Here is a 7148-nt window from a genome sequence, read left to right as displayed (position 1 = left end):
AACACCCCTAAGAGAGTGCAGCCTACAGACAAGGCTGTGCTAGAGCAGGTTCTTCTCTGAAGGTACTGTGGCCCTTGGATAAGTCCATGGCAGAGCAGGGGCAAGGGAAGTTCATTGCAATGTTAAACCCTATCGCCTGGTCCATAGGGACTGGACATGGAGATTATGGAGACGGAGACATTCACTGGCAAGAGCTCCAGCTGCACAGCCCAAGTCACAGAAGGCAAAGGCAGGGACTGGGAGAATGAAGAACTGCCCACTGTAGGCGAAGATCAGGTTAGAGACTGTCTAAAGAACCTGAAGGTGGACAAGTCCATGGGACCAGTTGCCGAAGGAGCTGCGCCGGAGCAGGACCGACCCGCTGCGGGGCGGCAGACCCGGCACACACACGGGCTTTTCTCGAAAAGTCGGGAGACGCCGAGGGAGTGAAGTGACCGCCCCCCAGGAGCCGGCAGCTCTCGCGGGAGACGCTGACGTGTCCTGGGCGTTGCCAGAGCAACGGCGGCCCCTCCCACCCCTGTAAAAAACCCGCCCAGGGAGCGCGAGCGACTAGGGCGGGCAAACAGGGCGTGGTGCGGCAGTGCGCGAGAGAAGGGCGCGAGAGAAGGGCGCGAGAGAAGGGCGCGAGAGAAGGGCGCGAGAGAAGGGCGCGCGCGAGAGAAGGGCGCGCGCGAGAGAAGGGCGGGCGCGAGAGAAGGGCGGGCGCGAGAGAAGGGCGGGCGCGAGAGAAGGGCGGGCGCGAGAGAAGGGCGGGCGCGAGAGAAGGGCGGGCGCGAGAGAAGGGCGGGCGCGAGAGAAGGGCGGGCGCGAGAGAAGGGCGCGAGAGAAGGGCGCGAGAGAAGGAAGAAGGGCGCGAGAGAAGGGCGCAGTCAGTCAGTCAGGCTGCTGCTCGAGAGGGAGGTTCAGCAGTCAGCTGTCGCCTTCTCAGAGAAAACTCAGCCATGGTGACCACCCGGCGGAAGGTGAAGACCTCCACACCTGGCAAGAGGGATGTGGGAGCGCAGACAGAGCTCCCACGGAGGGTCGTGGCTGCCCAGGTCTCAGGCTGTAGGGAGTGCCTGAGCCTCTCCATGGTAAGTAGTGAGAACAGCTGTGTGAGGTGTGACCAGGTGGAAGATCTGCTTATCATGGTTGCAGAGCTGCGGGAGGAAGTAGAAAGGCTGAGAAGTATCAAGGAGCCTGAGAAAGAGAAAGATCGGAAGTGTCGGGCACTGCCTGACCTGAAGCAAGAACATAAACAGGAAGACCCAGAAATGGCAACCCAAGACAAAGGGCATTCTGATCCCTCACCCCACACAGCAGAGGACAGTAGGTCAAAGGTGAACCATGAATGGAAAGAAGTCTGTGCTCGGGGCAACAAGCGACCCCCCTGCTCCTTGCCTACCTCAGCTCCCCAGGTGCCCCTGCACAACAGGTATGAGGCTCTGGAAGTGGAAGGCCCGTCAATGGATGGTGAAGCTGAGGGACCATCTGCACTGGAGGTGTCACCAGGGTCAGAGAGGGCTACCCGTTGTATCAAGACTGCCTCCACAGGGAAGAAAAGAAGGGTAGTAGTTATAGGCAGCTCCCGTCTGAAGGGGACAGAAGGTCTAATATGCCGGACTGACCCTGCTCTGAGGGAAGTCTGTTGCCTCCCTGGAGCCCGAGTTAAAGACGTCACTAGGAAACTTCCTAGCCTGGTACGGCCCACGGACTACTATCCTTTACTAGTCTTCCATATGGGTGGAGATGAAACCGAAACACGGAGTCCACAGTTGATCAAGAGGGATTTCAAGACCCTGGGACAGCTGGTAAGAAGATCTGGAGCACAGGTAATCTTTTCATCCATCCTTCTGGTTGTGAGCAATGACACCGGAAGAAGCAAGTCCATTCAATCAATTAATAGGTGGCTCTGTGGCTGGTGTCATCACCACAATTTTGGCTTCTTTGACAGTGGCATGGGTCATATGGCAGCAGGCCTACTGGCACCAGATAGGACTTGTCTTTCTCAGAGGGGAACAAGGGTCTTCACGCAAAAGCTAGCAGGGGACATTGACAGGGCTTTAAGCTAGATTCGAAGGGAGAGAGGGGTAATATCAAGAATGATAAACATGTGCTGGAAGTACCTGTAGAACAGAAGAAGGGAATTCCAGCTGCTCCAGCCAGGAAGTCAGATTAATCTGGGGCCCAACTTAAATGCCTTTATGTCAATGCGCGCAGCATGGGGAATAAGCAAGAGGAGTTAGAAGTGTATGTGCGCCTATTGGGATATGATCTTATTGGCATCATGGAGACGTGGTGGGATGACTCCTATGACTGGAGTGTCAGAATAGAAGGGTACAGGCTCTTTAAGAAGGATAGGCAGAGGAGAAGAGGAGGAAGAGTTGCCCTCTATGTCAAAGACCAGCTGGAGTGCATGGAGCTGCACCTGGGGACGAATGAGGTCCCGACTGAGAGTTTATGGGTTAGGATTAAAGGAAGAGCAGGGACAGGGGACGTAGTAGTAGGGGTCTGCTACAGACCACCTGACCAGGAGGACTGGGTGGATGAGGCCCTCTACAGATAGATAGGAGCTGCCTCACGTTCACGAGCCCTGGTCCTCATGGGGGACTTCAACCAACCCGATATCTGTTGGAGGGACAACACAGCAGGGCATAGGCAATCCAGGAGGTTCCTGGAATGCATGGATGATAACTTCCTTCTCCAGGTGGTAGAGGAACCAAGGGGGAGAGGTGCCATGCTGGACCTTGTTCTCACCAACAATGAAGGGCTGGTGGGGAACATGACGCTCAAGGACAGCCTTGGCTGCAGCCATCATGAAATGGTAGAATTCAAGATACTCAGAGAAGCAAGGAGGGTGCATAGCAGGCTCACTGTCCTGGTCTTCAGGAGAGCAGACTTTGGCCTCTTCAGGGATCTCCTTGCTAGAGTACAATGGGATGAGGCCCTGGAGGGAAGAGGGGCCCAAGAAAGCTGGTTAATATTCAAGGATCACCTCCTCCAAGCTCAGGAGTGGTGCATCCCAACAAAGAGAAAGTCAGGTAGGAACACCAGGAGGCCTGCATGCATGAACAAGGAGCTCCTGGACCAACTCGGACACAAAAAGAAGGCCTATAGAGGGTGGAAGCAAGGACAGGTAGCCTGGGAAGAATACAGAGCGATTGTCCAAGCAACCAGAGATCAGGTTAGGAAAGCTAAAGCCCTGATAGAGTTAAATCTGGCCAGGGACATCAAGGGTAACAAGAAAAACTTCTATAGATATGTCAGTGATAAAAAGAGATCTAGGGATGATGTAGGCCCTCTCCGGAAGGAAACGGAGGACCTGGCTACCTGGGATATGGAGAAGGCTGAGGTTCTCAATGACTTCTTTGCCCAAGTATTCACTGGTAAGAGCTCCAGCAGCACAGCCCAAGTCACAGAAGGCAAAGGCAGGGACTGGGAGAATGAAGAACCGCCCACTGTAGGCAAAGATCAGGTTGGAGACCATCTAAAGAACCTGAAGGTGGACAAGTCCATGGGACCAGACGAGGGTCATGAGGGAACTGGCTGATGAAGTTGCTAAGCCACTATCCATCATATTTAAGAGGTCGTGGGAGTCTGGTGAAGTTCCCACCAACTGGAAAAGGGGAAACATAGCCTCCATCTTTAAAAAGGGGAAAAAAGACCCAGGGAATTACAGGCCAGTCAGCCTCACCTCTGTGCCCTGCAAGATCATGGAGCAGATCCTCCTGGCGACTATGCTAAGGCGCTGTTATGGTTTGAAGAGGGGGGGAGGTCCGGGTGGCAGAAGCTGCCCATCACACCGGACTCCCATCCCCCTCGGGGCTTGAGCCAATCGACGCCTCTGCGAATTGCCCTATTTACGTCGGGACAAAGGAACCGGAAAGGTGTGTGCCTTTGCCCAGGAGCAAGGAGATGGGAGGGGGCACGGCCCCCGCTCCCAGCTGGGCCGGCGGCCCGGGCCGGGCCGGTGCCCACCCCATCGAGGATGGCGGCGGCGGAGCCGCTTGGGGAACTCGGGGAGAACCGGGTCGAGTTCACTCAGAAAGGACTGAAATCTAAGAGAAACGGCCACACAGATAAGAGGTCAGTGAAGATGGAATGGAACAACATGTGCCGCGGCTGAGTCCCCCTTGCAAGCAGCCCCTTTTGCAACAAGTCCTCGGTGGAGCAAGCAGAGACCCACTCGCAGCCCGTGGAGGATCCACGTTGAGAAGAGATGCCAGAGCCTGAGTACGGTACGCATCTAGAGTCCGTGGGATGACCCCCGCCGATGGGGAGGTGCTTTGTTAAAGGAGATGCCTGAGCCTGAGACTGTTGTGAATCATGGGCACAGGTCGAGGCGCATTTACGTATTTACGCATCTAAGCCTGTACGGAGACGCATTTCAGGTCAATATGACAACCCACGCCAGAGCGCATTTAAAGTCTGTATGATGACCCACGCCAGAGCGAGTGGCTACAGCTCCTTAAAAGTCCAGGACTGGTAAAGCCCGCACTTGGGGCAAGTCTGATGGGGTAAGGATTTGCCTCCTAGCAGGCAGGATTCACGCTTTTGCCGTGAGTAGGGGATCCACTGGATCAAGGGACAATGGTGTAAGGACTCCTTTTCCTTTAAGAGAAGCGGCAGTAACAACATGGAATGAACTGACCTGCACTCCCCCATTCCCTGCCCCCTGCGCCGCTGGGGGGAGGAGGAGGTAGAGCCGGGAAGAAGAGGCAAAGGGGGGGAGAGCGGTGTTGTTTTTAAGACCTGGCCTTGTTTTCTTGTTATCCTCTTAAGTAACTGTTTTTGTGTGCTTTTTTTTTTTTGTAGGTAGCTGTTAATAAATAGCTTTGCTTCAAGAAAACAGCCTCTTTTGCCCAGGACCGTGGTTGGTGGGTGCTTCTCTGTTCCTGTCTCGACGCTCAAGTCTTTTATTACATTTTTCTCCTCTCCATTTTACTGGAGTGGGAGAGCTGCGTGGGGTTTCATTGCCGGATCGGCCTAACCCACGACAGGTGCATAGAAAAGGAGGAGGTGATTGGTGACAGCCAACATGGTTTCACTAAGGGCAAATCCTGCCTGACCAATTTGGTGGCCTTCTATGATGAGGTTACAGCATTGATGGATAGAGGAAGAGCAACTGACATCATCTACCTGGACTTATCCAAAGCATTTGATACTGTCCCACACAACATCCTTGTCTCTAAACTGGAAAGACATGGTTTTGATGGATGGACCACTCGGTGGATAAGGAATTGGCTGGATGGTCGCACTCAAAGAGTTGTGGTCAACAGCTCAATGTCCACGTGGAGGCCTGTGACAAGCAGTGCTCCTCAGGGGTCAGTATTGAGGCCAGTGCTCTTTAACATCTTTGTTGGTGACAAGGACAGTGGGATCGAGTGCACCCTCAGCAAGTTTGCAGATGACACCGAGTTGTGTGGTGTTGTGGACACACTGGAGGGAAGGGATGCCATCCAGAGGGACCTTGACAGGCTGGAGAGGTGGGCCTGTGAGAACCTCATGAAGTTCAATAAGGCCAAGTGCAAGGTCCTGCACGTGAGTCAGGGCAATCCCAAGCACAAGTACAGGCTGGACGGAGAATGGATGGAGAGCAGCCCTGAGGAAAAGGACTTGGGAGTGCTGGTGGATGAGAAGCTCAACATGAGCCGGCAATGTGTGCTGGCAGCCCAGAAAGCAAATCATATCCTGGGCTGTATCAAAAGAAGTGTGGCCAGCAGGTCAAGGGAAGTGATTCTGCCCCTCTACTCAGCTCTCGTGAGACCCCACCTGGAATGCTGTGTTCATCTCTGGAGTCCCCAACCTAAGAAGGACATGGAGCTACTGGAACGAGTCCAGAGGAGGGCCACAAAGATGATTCGAGGGCTGGAACACCTCTGCTGTGAAGACAGGCTGAGAGAGTTGGGGCTGTTCAGCCTGGAGAAGAGAAGGCTCCAGGGTGATCTTATAGCAGCTTTCCAGTACCTAAAGGGGACCTACAGGAAAGCTGGAGAGGGACTTTTGACAAGGGCATGTAGTGATAGGACAAGGGGCAATGGATTTAAACTGAAAGAGGGCAGATTTAGGTTAGATATAAGGAAGAAATTTTTCACTCTGAGGGTGGTGAGGCAGTGGAACTGGTTGCCCAGAGAAGTTGTAGATGCCCCATCCCTGGAAGTGTTCAAGGCCATGTTGGATGAGGCTTTGGGCAACCTGTTGTAGTGGAGGGTTTCCCTGCCCATGGCAGGGGGGTTGGAACGTGATGATCTTTGAAGTCCCTTCCAACCCTAACCATTCTATGATTCTTGTGATGCTTGTCCTCCATTGGTTCAGGTGGTTCCTGCTACAGAACTTATAGCAGACAACTCAAATCATGGGTTACTACAATGTAAAAGTATATCAATTAGAATCATAGAATAGTTGGGATTGGAAGGGACTTTAAGGATCGTCTAGTGCCAACCCCCCTGCCATGGGCAGGGACACTTTCCACTACACCAGGTTGCTCAAAGCCTCATCCAACCTGGCCTTGAACACTTCCAGGGATGGGGCAGCCACAGCTTCTCTGGGCAACCTGTTCCAGTGCCTCACCACCCTCACAGTGAAGAATTTCTTCTATCTAATCTAAATCTCCCCTCTTTCAGTTTAAAGCCATTACTTCTTGTCCTATCACTACATGCCCTTGTCAAAAGTCCCTCTCCATCTTTCTTGTAGGCCCCCTTTAGGTACTGGAACGCTGCTAGAAGGTCTCTCCAGAGCCTTCTCTTCTCTAGGCTGAACAACCCCACCTCTCTCAGCCTGTGTTCATAGCAGAGGTGTTCCAGCCCTCGGATCATCTTTGTGGCCCTCCTCTGAACCCGCTCCAGCAGTTCCATGTCCTTCTTCTGTTGGAGACCCCAGAGCTCGATGCAGTACTGTAGGTGGGGGTCTCACGAGAGCAGAGTAGAGGGGCAGAATCACCTCCCTCAACCTGCTGGCCATGCTCCTTTTGATGCAGCCCAGGATATGGTTGGCTTTCTGGGCTGCCAGCGCACATTGCCAGCTTATGTTGAGCTTCTCATCCACCAGCACTCCCAAGTCCTTTTCCTCAGGGCTGCTCTCCATCCATTCTCCGTCCAGCCTGTACTTGTGCTTGGGATTGCCCTGACTCACGTGCAGGACCTTGCACTTGGCCTTATTGAACTTCATGA

The sequence above is a fragment of the Tauraco erythrolophus genome, chromosome Z, assembly GCF_009769465.1.
Source record: "Tauraco erythrolophus isolate bTauEry1 chromosome Z, bTauEry1.pri, whole genome shotgun sequence".
Classification (NCBI taxonomy): Eukaryota; Metazoa; Chordata; class Aves; order Musophagiformes; family Musophagidae; genus Tauraco; species Tauraco erythrolophus.
This window is presented reverse-complemented; position numbering follows the sequence as displayed.